Consider the following 15,106-nt stretch of genomic DNA (forward strand, 5'->3'; position numbering starts at 1 on the left):
ACTTTTGAGTTTTGATTTCGATGCATATATAAACATGTGCTAGAGAACAAATGATGTCGCTCTATGCTGATTTCACAGAGAAAACGACGCCTACCTGCATGCAACATGCATGTGATCGACCCTTTCGCGCGTTTCCGTTTTGGTTGCCGTAGACAGAAAACATGCCGATCCAAATGAACGCGCGTCCGCTTTTCGTCCGCCTATTGACTCATTCCCGATCTGATTTTGAGTCTTATTTGCGTCGGCGAGGACACGAAGCGAACGCGTGTGGCGCGCGCCTACTCTTTCCCCTGGCCCGCTAGTCGGTGGCAAAGCGAACAACCTCCAATTCTCCAAAACCTCCCGCCCGCTCGCGCTCCCGGCCGCGAGCCATGGACGACGACCTCGATGCCGCCGGCGGCCTCGCCTCCCTCGTCTCGTCCGGCCTCACCCCCGCCCCTCTGACAAAGGCAAGCCCCGCGCCCCCCGCAAGACTACGGTGCCGCCCAAGAAGAAGAAGCAGTTGACGCCGGCCTTGGAGTCGGCCAAGAGGAAGGGCCGCAGGCACACGATGGACGCAAAGGAGGAAGCAGCGATCATCAACAGGGAGGAGAAGTTTAAGGCGCAATATGCTGCCCTCATGACGTGTGAAATAGTTTCTGGGAGAGGTTATTTTGTGCTGAAGATTTCTGACAAGGTTAGAATAGTGATTTTGGCCGAGTCCAGCTCCATGCCCCAAATCGACCAGAGCCAGAGCCAAACCCAAAGAGAGCGAGGGAGGCTGGCCAAAACGGCAAAACCCCACTGTCATCTTCCTCCGGAAGCCTCCCCTGCGATTGCGAGGGTGACCCCCGCCGGCCCATGGCGCCGCCGTTCGTCTACGCCCCGAGCTCCGGCGCCGGCACGTGTACGGCGAGGCGTCCTCCCCAGTCCCCAGTCCCCCTCCTCCCTCCTCTCTCCTTCTCCTTCTCCGTCTCTGCAGTCTCTGTCTCTCTCTAAGTAAGGGCGAATCGTCCTCTGTTTGCGCAGGTCAGGACGCCGCCATCAAAGCGGCCTTCGACGGCGACCTCTGGTGCCTCAGAGGTTGGCCTCTCCTCCCCTCCCCTCTCCTTCCGCAGTCCGCCCCCGTGTTCCCGACCTTCTCCCCGCCTTGCGATCGAGGCCGCGATTTGCTGGGTTGGGGCTAGGGTTCAGACTTTGGCCGCCGTACGTGGCAGTCGTCGAGTCTCCGGCTGCTGGATTAGATTATGCTGTTACAGTATATGAGATGATGCGACTGCCGCATTGTTCCGTTGCCGCACCGATCCGGGTTATGTTTGCAGGAAAGGATCTCCCTTGTTTGCATAATTTCCTTTCTGCACTTGGGTGGAGCAGTATGATGGTGTGCCATCTTATTCTTATTGTATGCTGTATATGTAGACCAGTGCCATGGTTGTCCTGTTAATTCGGTGTCAGCTTTCGCATTCTAGTCAATTAAGTGTAAAATGTAGACCAGTGCCATGGTTGTCCTGTTAATTCGGTGTCAGCTTTCGCATTCTAGTCAATTAAGTGTAAAAATGTAGACCAGTGCCATGGTTATATTTGCAGGATGCTAGGAAGGGTCCCCTGTTAGCATGATTTTCTTTCTGCACTTTTTTGTGTGGAGTTGACTAGTGTGATGGTGGGTTTCTTATTATTGCGCTGTATGTAGAGTATCTTGTTGATTTTGGTGCCAGCTTTCGTGTAGTAGGCAATCAAGTGTAAAATACTAAAATTAGGTTCATACTGTAATGTAATTGTTCTCTGAATTATGAAAAACGAAGTTGTGCGACTGTGGACTGTTTAAAGGGATAGTATGCGATGCGATTACTGGGAAACTGTCCTTGCACGGGGATGGCTTTACACGATCACACCACTATTTCTTTTGTCAAGTTTATGCACTGATTGACTCTGTGTCCAAGGCGTGAACAAGTCCCTTTACTTTAGGAGTGCAAATGGGAAACCTTTTGGGTACCCTCCAATCCTCTTTAGTTCAATCAAGTGAACTGAATTCCTGAAACCATAAATATAGTTCATTTGATTGAACTAAGGAGGGATGAAGGGTACCCTAAAGCTCACCAGTTTCCATGATTGCATCCCTGCTTGACTTAGTGAGGTTCTTGTCCATATATGCAACACATGTGGGCTTCTTCTCTTTTGGTTGTCTAGCTAGCTATGATTTCGCAGTTTGATTCATCAGTGTATTGATGCTTGGGTGTTTACTTTGGGTGAAAGGTACTGTAAAGAGTCTCGACGACCCAAGGGTGATCTTCTCTTTCGACATGGGTGGTGGCATTGGTGTGCTGCACATCGCAGCCGTCGGAGGGCATCTTGAGGTTTGCAAATACTTGGTGGAGGAACTCGGGGGAGATGTGAATGCTCCTGCTCCTGGAGTAGGAGGTCTTTCTCTAACTCTTCTTTTTCTGGAAATTGGCACCTGTCATGTCTATGTTTCGCACCATGAGATGTCTGAATTGCGTTGTTGTGCTTTTTGATTGCAGACTTTGCAAGTGTGACACCCTTTATGTCATCTGCTCAGTCTGGCGATGTTTCCACTGTGAAGTATTTGCTTGATCATGGCGGTGATCTAACAAAGTCAGATGCTAAAGGACGCACAGTTTTCCACCATGCGGCATGCATAGGTAGCTCTCTTGGCCCCTCACCCATGCAATTTGTTTTTGTATTACAAAGCGTATCTCTGTGTAGGAAACTATGGGTATGGTTCCTTTACTCTAATAATATCGTAGAAGAAAAGTTTTGTGATCATTTTTCAAATGGTTAATATAGATTTATAACTAGTCAAAGTTGGATAAATTTTGCCCATCTATGATTTACACCAGGGTGGTCATTATAGTACTAGTTACTTGCTGCTGTACACTTAGATGTGTAGCCACATGACTGTTGCAATTATTTTATTCACCACAGGAAGCTGTATGTTAGAGATATATTTGGGTTACATGTATTTGGTAGTTTAGGATTCCTACCTTATCTCTAAGAGAGGCGTCTTGCCCTCCAAGTCTTGTACTCAATATATACTCGCCCTCGAGGCTCAATAATACACTCATCATATTCCGCCAATCCCTCTCTCCCTTCTACATGGTATCAGCCTACTCACGATCCAAACCCTAGCCGCCGCCGCTTTCGCACCCAGCGCCGCCCCCGGGGCGGTCGGCCTCCATGACCGCCGCCGGGGGCCGCGCTGCCCGTACCTAGGGTTCGTCCGCCGGTCGTGTCGACCGGCTGCCCTAGAGAGTCTTTTTCCCGATCCTTTGATCCGGGTTTTCTCTCTCTCGCCGGTCACTTTGATCGGCGTCTATTTTTTGGTTTTCCGGTCTATGTGATCCGGTTTGCGTCACCCGCCGCCGCCGTCGACCCCCGCGCCTCTACTCCGACATCGGCGTCGATTTCACCGGCTGCTTCGTCATCAACCGCGCGGCAAGGCTGGACGCGCCGCCCAAGGGACGCCTTCGTGCGTCGCTGCCGGCCACTCGTACGCGCGGTCTCCATCGCCGGTCTGTCTTCGTCGTCATCGCCCGGGACATCACCGACAACGTCGCCATCGACTCCGATCTGCGCGTCGTCCCCGCCATGGCGCATACAGCGGCGCCGTCGGTCTGATCAACCGATCACGCGCCTGTCTTCGCCAAGCACGTCTCCGAGCACGCGCCTACCGCCGATCGAGCCACAGGTTGCCATCGCGTCGTCCCTTCAGACCGCTGCGTTGCCGCCCGAGGTCTTCCCGTCGGCTGCCCCGACTCACGCGCCGCTACCACCGACGCCCCTACGGGCTGTCGCGTCGCGGAACGTGGTCCACGCTGCCGCCCCGAGATCCTCCCGCCGGCTACCCCTGTAGCCGCCGCCGCCTCTGTGTCACCCCTTAGGGTTATCACGTCGCGGCACGCGGTCCACGCCGCCTCCCGTCGGGCCATCGCTCTCAGCTAGTGGTTCTCCGCGCGGCTGCCCCGACCTGCGAGCCTCCGCTACACCGCCTCTTCGGGCTGTAGAGCTGCGGCATGCGGTCACCGCCGCCGCCCGAGGCCGTCCCCGCGGTTGCACCGACCTGCGAGCCGCCGCCACACCACCTCTTCGAGCTGTAGCACTACGGAACGCGGTCCCCGCCGCCGCCCCGCGGTTCCCGCCGCCGCCCCGAGGTCATCCCGCCGTCACCCCGGCCCGCCTGCCGCCGCTGCGTCGCCCCTTCGGGCCGTAGCGCCGCGGCCCGCGGTCCACGCCGTCGTCACCACGCGTCGACCTCCCGTGGTATGCGCTGCGCCGTCTCCCTTGGCGCGGGAACGCCACCGTCCACGCCGGTCTTCGTCACGCTGTTAGGGTTCTTCGCCTACTTCGAGCACCGCCGCCGCACTCCTAACCTAGCCGCCGCCGCCGCCGTCAGGCCGCCGCCGCTCTTCTTTGGCCGCTGCCGCCGCTACCTTCGTAGCCGCCGCCGCCGCCCGTCCACCCCCTTCGTCTTCGTCCAAGCACCAGCCCGTCGCCAGCGTTGCCGTCATCTACCCCGACCACTTCGTCTACTCCGACCACCGTTGGTGACATCGGCCCTGCGCCGATAGACGCCGCAATTGTCGTCGAGTTCTTCTCTGCTGGCCCCTCCGACTTCTCCGACATGGCGTACAGCTCGTGCAGGTCCCTCGTCTACGCATGCCCGGTGCTGGCAACACGGTGCGTGCCTTCGTCCACGATGTGTCTCCGGGCCTGGCAAGCCTGGTCGACGCTTCGTCAACTTCGTCTTCGTCCGTCTATGCATGCCCGGTGCTGGCAACACCGGTGTGTGCCTTCGTCCACGATGTGTCCCCGGGCTTGGCAAACCCGCCGCGACGCGTCGTCAACAACATCTTCTTCCCGGCGCACCACTACTTCGACACCCTTCCGCCCATGCTAACTCGGCGCCCCCTTGCGCCCGCGGCTCCACGGCGACCTCCTCGACACCGGCCACCTCGACTCGACATCGACCACGGCATTCTTCGCACGGCTACCTCGACCACGGCTACACCATCCTACGCTCTCGGCTCCTTCAACATCGGCACAAAGGGCTATCATCCGCTTGAGCAACTCGTCGGCTTCCTCTACAGTCAACGCGTCCGCGATGCGACACCGTTCATGACGCTCCCGCTACGACTGCGGGGGGATGTCAGCCCGTCGGCTGCTATTCTCTCCAGTCTGACCGTCCGCGACGCTCCTGTTGTTCGCAACGCTACCGCTACGACTGCGGGGGGATGTTAGAGATATATTTGGGTTACATGTATTTGGTAGTTTAGGATTCCTACCTTATCTCAAGGAGAGGCGTCTTGCCCTCCAAGTCTTGTACTCAATATATACTCGCCCTCGAGGCTCAATAATACACTCATCATATTCCGCCAATCCCTCTCTCCCTTCTACACTGTACGGTCACCGAGTTCCTACTTTCAAAAGGAGTACCTGTTGACATAGACTGTGGCCGTGGTACACCACTCCATCAAGCTGCTACTAATGAACAAGATAAAACAGTGAAGATTTTGTTCGAACACCATGCAGATGTATATAACTCTTACCATTTCCCTTCTTATTTTTGTTTTCTAGATTTGATTTGCATAGATAGCTTGTTTTTATTTTGTCGGCTACTTGGATTGACAATTTATGGCAGCTCATAATCCATTTCTTTGTTCATTTGTATTTTATAACAATTATTACTCTTGGCAGCCTAACGCCACTGTCATCGGAATTGGTACTGCCCTGATGGGTGCCCTTCTTTACCGTTCTTTGAAGTGCATGATGTTAGAAAATATGCAACTTGTATTCCCATGAGGCCATAGGCCGATATATATACATGTACAGATGTGAAACATATGCAGGAAACCCCTTATATAATGGGATAAATACAAAGGGGTACATGACTTATAATATAACTATAACACCCCCCCCCCCTCAAACTCATGATGGATGAACAACACTGAGTTTGGAGAGATAAAAGCCATGTTGTGCTCTAGTCTGGGCCTTCGTCAGGAAATCCGCCAACTGTAACTCGGAAGGCACATACTGAAGAGCAATAACCTGATCCTGCACACCAGCGTGTACATAGAAAGCATCAACACCAATATGCTTGGTGAGCTCATGCTTCACAGGATCACGCGCAATGCTAATAGCACCTGTACTGTCAGATAAGAGCGGAGTCGGTGTAGTGACAGAAACACCAAAATCCTGAAGTAACCACCGTAACCAAGTCACCTCTGCCGTCAAAAGAGCCATTGCTCGCAACTCAGCCCCGGCACTCGAACGGGAAACTGCAATCTGTTTCTTTGTCTTCCAGGCAATGAGAGAACCACCAAGAAAAACACAATAAGCAGAAAGTGAACGGCGATCTGAAGGATCACTAGCCCACGTAGCATCCGAATAAGCCTGAAGCTGTAAAGAACTGGAGCGAGGAAAGAATAGACGGTGAGAGATTGTGCCCCGAAGATATCGGAGAACACGAAGGAGATGACTATAGTGGACCGATGTGGGAGCGGAGACGAACTGACTTAGAATATGAACCGGATAAGAGATATCCGGACAAGTGACAGCTAGATAGACAAGACTGCCAACAAGATGACGATAACGCGTCGGGTCAGGGAGGGGATCACCATCAGTAGCATGGAGGTGAACATTGAGCTCCATAGGAGTCTCAACAATGCGTTCGTCAGTAAGAGCAGCACGAGTAAGAAGATCCTGGATATACTTTTCCTGGGATATAAAAAAGCCATCAGAGGTAGAAGAGACTTCAATCCCAAGAAAGTAGCGAAGAGGGCCAAGATCAGACATAAGAAACTGCTCACTAAGACGGGCCTTTACAAAGGCAATATACTCGGGGTCATCCCCAGTGATGACCATGTCATCAACATAGAGAAGAAGAAGAGTCCGACCACGAGGAGAAAGGTGAATAAACAATGCTGGATCATGAGCACTTGCTGAAAAACCAGCAGCAGTGACCACAAAGGCAAAACGCTCAAACCAGACACGGGGGGCTTGCTTAAGGCCATAGAGAGAACGACGAAGACGACAGACCATGCCATCAGGAACAGAATACCCAGGTGGTGGCTGCATGTACACCTCCTCACGCAGCTCACCATTAAGAAAAGCATTCTTAACATCAAGCTGAGATATAGACCAGTGGCGTGCAGAGGCAACGGCAAGAAGTGTACGAACAGTCGTCATATGTGCCACAGGAGCAAAAGTCTCGTCATAATCACGACCATGCTCCTGCTGAAAACCACGAGCCACAAGACGAGCTTTGTGACGCTCAAGAGAACCATCGGAGCGAGTCTTAACCTTGTAGACCCACTTACAAGTGATGGGACGGACTCCGGGAGGAAGGGAAACAAGATCCCAGGTACTAGTGCGTTCAAGAGCAGCAATCTCCTCTGCCATCGCAAACTGCCATTCAGGATGAACAACAGCCTGACGATAAGAAGTCGGCTCAAGAACAGCAGCACCAGCGGTGGGAAATCCAAAGCGATCAACAGGCGGACGAGGACGAGAACGCAAGCCATAAGTAGGCTGAGAGGAAGATGACGACACATCCACGGAGGCATCCACAGGACGTGAACGACGAGTGTAATACTGAGAAGAGATGGAACAATAGAAGGAGGAATCGCCAAGGTAGAATCGAGGGGTGGCGACGAAGAAGTCACCGGAGATGAAGGTGTAGAATCCGGTGACATGCTAGATGAGGAGACCGTGGAAGATGGTGGCATCAAATCGACTAGAGGTGGAGAAGCAGAGGGAGTGGAACGAATAGGCATAGGCTCGACGGGGGTGATAGGTGAGTCAGGAAAAGTGAGGAAAGAGATATCCTCCACTGAAAAGGTCGAGGAAGATGGGCGTGGGTAGAAGGGACGAGACTCATCAAAAGTCATGTCTCGAGAGATACGCATCCGACGACCGATAGGATCCCAACAACGATAGCCCTTATGCTCATCACTGTAGCCTAAAAAACACACTCAACAGACTGAGTGGTCAGTTTGGTGCGTTCGCGAGAGGCAAGAAGAACATAGCAAACACAACCAAACAAGCGAAGCATCGAATAATTGGGAGAACGATCAAAAAGACGCTCGAAAGGAACACCACCCTGTAGAGCAGCGGAAGGCTGGAGATTGATAAGATAGGTGGAGGTGGAGACGGCCTCAGCCCAAAAATGAGGCGGGAGAGAGGCAGTAATCAGCAATGCACGAGCCGTCTCAAGATGATGACGATGCTTTCGCTCAGCCACACCATTCTGAGCATGAGCACCAGGACAAGAGAATTGAGAGAGAGTGCCTTCCTCAGCAAGAACACCACGCAACATCTTAGAGATATACTCGCCAGCAGAGTCAGCACGAAGAACACGAATGGGTGAAGAGAACTGAGTATGAACCATGGCAGCAAAACGCTTATAAATAGACAACACCTCACTACGAGAAGTCATGAAATAAAGCCATGTGTAACGAGAGAAGTCATCTATGAAAATAATATAGTATTTATGACCACCTTTGGAAGCGAAAGGAGCCGGACCCCATACATCAGAATGGACTAAATCAAAAGGACGCTTAGACACTGACTCACTATGTGAATATGGTAACTGAATCTGCTTGCCAAGACGACAACTCTGACACTCTAAAGAGACATCTCCTGAGACAGACCCCAGAAGGCCTCGACGAACTAAAGACGACAACCGAGAACCACACAGATGACCAAGTCGATGATGCCACTGCTTGAAGGAACCAGTAACAGAGGCGACTGAAGCGGAGGAACTGGCGATAGTGGTGGCAGCAGAAGGAACATGAAGCCAGTCCAACTCCTAAAGACCATGAGAATCATGGCGGCGAGGGCCAGCCCCAACCAGAGTGTGCGTGCGACGGTCCTGGACAGAACAAGAGTCAACGTCAAGGATGACGCGACAACCAGAATCAGTAAGTTGACCAGCAGAAAACAGATTCATGGTGAGTCGAGGAACATGAGCAACATCAGGAACAGAGTAAGAAGGAGTGATAAGAGTGCCTCTACTAACGACAGAAAGTGGAGTACCATCAGCAGTGAGGACATGAACAGGAGAATCCAGCGAGCGAAGAGAGGACAAAATGGAAGAATGAGAAGACATATGAAAAGAAGCTCCAGAGTCCAGAACCCATGGGGATGTACCTGACTGTGTAGAGGGTGATTGCTCAGTGCGGGAAGCATCAGTCACAGAACCAGCAGTACCCGTCGAGGAAGAACCTGAAGCCGCGAGCAGACGCTTAAGTCTCAGAATATCCTGCTCAGTCAAAGTAATGGCTGAAGCTGTCGAGGTAGATGACGAAGTCCCTGAAGATGATGATCGCGCCTTGCGCAGGTGTTTCTTCTTCGTGTAGCACTGAGACTCAAGATGACCATCATTGTTGCAGTAGTCGCAATGTGGACGGGGGCGACCTGAGCCTCCAGAAGGAGTGGGCAAAAGCGGCGGAGCACTCGAGCGAGAAGGGGTCGGTGCAGCAGGTGGCATAGGAGCACGAGTAGCGAGCACAGAGGGAACCTCCAGCAAACCAGCACCACGTAAGCGAGTCTCCTCAGCACGAATCTCAGAAAGCGCCTCCATGAGAGAAATACGGCCACGAGCAAACAACTGAGCACGCCGGGGCTCAAACTCCTTACGGAGCCGAGACAGGAACTCATAGACGCGATGAAACTCCAAATTGGCCTGGACAGCCTGGCAACAGGGGCAGGTACGACAACCAGCACTGCAGAGAGAATCAAGCTGGCGCCAGATAGCAGAACTCTGTGCATAGAAGTCATCAACAGTAGAGTCACCCTGCTGAAGAGCATGCTCCTGACGGACCACAGAAAGGTATAAGGCATCACCAGAGGGCTGATAGCGCTGACGAAGATGGGTCCACATCTCAAAGACAGTAGGAAGACCCAGAAACTCAGAAGCAAACTGAGGCAGAACACTAGCAGTGAGAACAGCAGCAGCACGAGCATCATCATCAAGCCACTGGGTGTAAGCAGACAGAGCACCATGATAAATCTGAAGAGCCTCCTCATAAGCCAAAACCTTCTCATCATAAGCACGATCAGCAGCCTCATCAGCAAGCTTAGCCGCATCCTTGGCGGCCTGATTAGCATCCGGAGCAAGAACCAGTGGAGTCGGAGGAGTAGGGGCCACCGGAGGAACTGGACGTGGCGGACAGCAGACCTCGCCAGAAAGAACACCCCGGAGACGGATGCCACACATGTGAATGCGCATGAAGCCAGTGAACTCGGTGTAGTTAGTACCATCAAAAATCACCGGACAGCGAGGGACAGCAACATAGCCGGAAGATGCGGACATCGTGCCTGTTTTTTTACAGGCAGCAGGGGAGTAACAGAGGCTTCCGACGGGAAGCAGACGGCAACCGCCGGACGAGGAGAAAGGCAGCAGCAGGCAGGGACCGTCAGTTGGCAACGGGCGCGCCGGCAGAAGAGCAGTCTGGCGGAGAGATCTGGCGAGAAGAGCAGCTGGCGGCGAGATCGGCAAGGAGCTGTAGAGAGCGGAAACTGGCAGCTGGCAGGGAGATCCAACGAGGGGCGGCGGCCGGTGTCTAGTTGTTGGAAGAGCAGCAGCCCGACGGAGATCCGATCCAGAGAGGCGACCAGCTTGCTCGATCCAAAGGATGCGGCGTGAACGTGACAGAGATGCGGGACGGACGGGGAAGGAGCCGGCCTTGGATGGACCGATCAGAGAGGAGCGGACGTGAGAACCGGCGCTACGACAGAGAAAAGCCGCGGCGGCGGCCACGGAGGATCAACAGCACAAGTTGCGGCGTGCGAAAAAATTGACCTAGCTCTAATACCATGTCAGAAAATATGCAACTTGTATTTCCATAAGGCCATAGGCCGATATATATACATGTACAGATGTGAAACATATGCAGGAAACCCCTTATATAACGGGATAAATACAAAGGGATACATGACTTATAATATAACTCTAACACATGAAGCTGCTGATCAAGGCCAATATTCTGAATGGCAAACCGAAGTTAGTTCCAGCATTTACACAAGTCCGCCGACTGCTGATATCAACAGGTATATGCTTGAGAAATTAATTAGCCTCCTATGTCTTTAGTATGGCACTGATCCGTAAAACTTGTATGACGGCTCATGTGTCATATGTACCTGATCATTCCATGTTTCCATCCTTTTTTGCTTGAGACCTTTTACAGTAGATCAAAGTAATAAGAGCCATCCATTTTATCCATTGAACGGACAAGATTAACCAATACTACTGCTCAAATTGTGGAGTATTTTTGGCTAAAGCAGGGTAGTATTTTCTGTTGAAGGGTAAAATCGGAATATTAACAGCATAAAAACTCTGAAATTCGTAGGGGCAAAAACATATCAGGCCTGATGCATCCTTCGTAATACCTCCATTCTGAAAAACCGTTCGGTCTCTCGCCTTCTCCTTAAACACATCCTCGTCACCATGTGCTCACGAGTTGCATTCGCTCGAGCTCACCGGCTGAGTGCCCCGCGCGTGCAGCCACGATGGAGCTGGAGGCTGCAGGCGAGCTGCTCCGCGATCACCAACCTGCCATGCTAGCTCACGGGCTTCCCGGGCCATCACAGCCTCGTTGGCAAGGGCACAAGGAGTTTCTCGCTTCCCTGCATGCATTCGCCGACTGCGGCGTCGCCCGAGGTGGTAAGTGACTACTTGTAGCGTCGCCCTTAATTTGATCGTCGTGCGGAGAGGATGAGAGTTGGAGCATAGCGTGGGCGGCGAGGAGGTCGTGAGTCCTTCGATGTCGTCGTTGTTTCCAGCAGGCACTGCACTGCACCTTTGCTGTCGTACCTAGGTACGAGAAACATACGTAACAGCAGCCTAGATGAGCCACCGGAGGCATAACTTCATGGCAAAAATGGAGAACACACGTAGCTGATAAAGCACATGGCCGTGGAGACGAGGGCACATGTCCTTAGGCATGACGGGAGGCCAGGTATGCGGCGAGCGTGCAGCGGCCGGCTAGCGGAGTCGGGCGGGCAGGTGGCATCGGGACTAAAAGGACAAATCCACATTACCAATTTGTCCCCAAGCTAAATTCTAAGTCAACCTATATTAACCGTTGGATCAATTTTGATACTACCCATCAAATTAGGTAGTATGATGCACTGTAAAAAGTCTCTTTTGCTTATCTAAAGACGAAATTGTTGCCCCATGCTGTGTAAAGACTAAAGAGTAGTGTATTCCCTCTGTTTGATCACTGTAGTGATAATATGGTAAAATCAGATAAACAATTCAACTTTAGGTGTCCTTTTAGCAAAGATGTGGAATTGATCATGCTAGCTAGCTTTAAGCAGATTTGAGCATCATATCAGGAATCGCTTTCGGAGGAGTCAAGATGCTCTTGTATCACAAATCTCAAGGAAAAATCATATAATTCAAAATGCAACATAAAGTTGTATATCATGATATTTGACATTCCATATAAGTTGACATCTAGAATATATTCTGCTGGCCCCAAAGGCGGTGATGATAAGATACTCTGGTGTAGGGAGGCCTACGTGCACCAAACTAACACGATTAGATCTTGTTCTCTAGGACGCCTGATATGGTCATAACAAATAGGCATGCTAATTATTGCAACAGCAGAGATCTTGTTGGGATGAAAGAAAGAAAAGAAAAGGACGTGGCGCATGCAAATTCTGAAAGAGACTTGCTAGATGCAAATCAGTATGAGGACGTGGCCTCACATGCGGTATGAAAAAATAATACTCCTCATTTATGTGCTAATGCAGCATGGAGATCAGTCAAGCATTCTTTTTGTTTCAAAGGAATGCACGCACATATTTTTTGGGATGAAAGGAAGGAGAATTGGTTTGAACGGAAGGAGATCAAGATGTTATCTATCTTTCTGTTTTTACCAAGGAAAGAGAAGGATCAGTCTTACACGTGTTCTGTATGGGATCTGTTGTGTTTAAAGGCTGTTGGGTGGGGTCCACCTACACGCATATTGCACGAGAAAGAGACGCCACGACCAAAATAAGGAGTCTAGTTTGTTATCAGGTTGGCGAATATTTAATTAGTTAATTCTTTGTTTTTTTGCGGGGAGTTAATTCTTTGTTAGTTAGGATAAAAGTAAGAGTCCACGTGAGTTTAGCTTTGTTTCTAGCCCGGCTACTAATATAAAGCCAAGTTATGCGTCCCATGTAATGCAGGTTATATTTTGATATGAAATAGACAGATGTGTTTTCAGGGGTAGACACCCGTATCAAGTTTTTGAGGTAGTTTTAGAAAACCTCTTTGTTGCGATTTCTGTGAGGAAATTGTTTTGCGCGTGAGGTGATGTCGTCCAGATTGTTTCTCTCGTGCTGAGCCGCAAGGTTCAAACCCTCTACTTCGTGTACATCGCGTGCGCGGGCGAGAAGTTACTGCTACTGAAGGTGGAGTACCGTGAAAGATCGGGCCGAAATAACAGATCGGATCTCGCCATCGAGGTTCGGTCATTATCAACGCCCGTCATGTTGGAGGGAAGAAACACTGCAAACCAAGAATTGAAGAGAGCGAAGTTCACTAGTGGCAGTAGAGAGCAAGCCTTACATGGCTGCAAGGGCCTTATCTCTGATAGCCAAGGATGACTCGCCTGTGTCTTGTTCCTCCCTCAAGGCTTAATTGGCCTTGGGGTGTGGTTTCATGGGCAGTCTCCTTGGCTAGCCTGAGTGGCTCTTGCCGCCCATGCTAGGCTGTCTCTTTCATCATAAATGAATGCATGTTGAATTGCTGACGTTCATGTTCCATGCATGGAGAAATGCGGTCGAAGATGTACAAAATGGAGAATACCATCTTCTAAATCGAGTTTTTTTATGGCATGAAAAATTTATAGAAAAGGAGAAAGAAACAAGCCCACTGAGGCTGTTTAGTTGTGCATAGCGTCCTTGTCATTGACAATGACATCAGGCTTTCTGGCTTTACAAAACATCAACATCATCAAATCTAACTTCTAGGCAGCTGATTCCCCAATATGCACTACAATTTATTTGGTACTTTTTCTAAAATTAGTATGGTTCTGTATTAGTAGCAGACTAGCACTGCAAAATGTGTGAATGTGGCAGTTCACTGTGCCTAATAACCCTATTAGAGGGCGCTGGGAAATTTACGCCATACACATAGGAACGGAGGAAGCAACTAATATGTGTTATTCTTTATTTTTCTATTACGTGTGTCCCGCGAAAAAGAAGCATTTGATTGGCATGAAGAAGAAACCACTAGACTAATGAACCACTTCTTTTTTACGGGGCTGGTTAACATCCACACACACTCAAACCAACTGAGACATTCAGATTTGTTTTATCAAACCAATTAAGTAAGAAGGAGAAGGAGAAGAATTCCAGGGTGGCTTAGCGTTTCACCAGTCGAATGTTCATTCAAGTCCTCTTCTTATGACATTGACAAGGATGGCACACAGGAAATTGTTTTGGCTACTTACAACGGAGTAAGGAACTCAATACATGGCATTTAAAAAAAAATCTGTGAACATGCGGATTTTTATTTGTTTGTTATGTACGATATCAGGTTATTTGATGATGGACAAACTAGAAATGCCATGTAGGAAAGTTCGTAAAGATTGGCATATTGGGCTAAATCCAGATCCAATAGACCGTTCCCAGCTGGATGGTTACTACATTTTATTTAACAGAATGGTTACTACATTTTATTTAACAGAATGGTTACTACATTTTATATCTATCAAGAGAGTAGCTTGGTTTGTTAGATTAAAATACGTTCAAATTATATAAAGACGAAATTATCGTTCCATGTAACAGTAGTGTGTTCCCCCTGTTTGGTCATTATAGTGATAATGCTGTAAATCAGATACGCAATTCAACTTTCCATGTCCTTTATTAATGATATGGGATTTAGTTTTTGCGGGTGAGTAATGATATGGGATTGATCATGCTAGCTAGCTTTAAGAAGATTTGAGCATCATACAAGAATCGCTTTCAGAGGAGTCAAAATGCTTACATCTCTGAAATCCCAAGGAAAAATCACATCTCTACCTAATATTAAAGGACGGATTGTTTCTCCATCTTTCTTGGTTCAATTAATCTTTTGCGTACGTCCTTTATCAGTTTTAGTACGTTGGCCTGACAA

General features: G+C 50.1%; 1 long non-coding RNA gene across 1 annotated transcript; it reads left to right on the forward strand.

The window, feature by feature from the left end:
• Nucleotides 1-935: 935 nt before the first annotated feature.
• Nucleotides 936-2,603, forward strand: LOC123186564 (uncharacterized). Its single transcript, XR_006493662.1, has 3 exons — nt 936-1,062; nt 2,233-2,397; nt 2,499-2,603. It is a non-coding gene; the product is annotated as an uncharacterized lncRNA (long non-coding RNA).
• Nucleotides 2,604-15,106: the final 12,503 nt, after the last annotated feature.

The sequence above is a fragment of the Triticum aestivum genome, chromosome 2A (assembly GCF_018294505.1).
Source record: "Triticum aestivum cultivar Chinese Spring chromosome 2A, IWGSC CS RefSeq v2.1, whole genome shotgun sequence".
Classification (NCBI taxonomy): Eukaryota; Viridiplantae; Streptophyta; class Magnoliopsida; order Poales; family Poaceae; genus Triticum; species Triticum aestivum.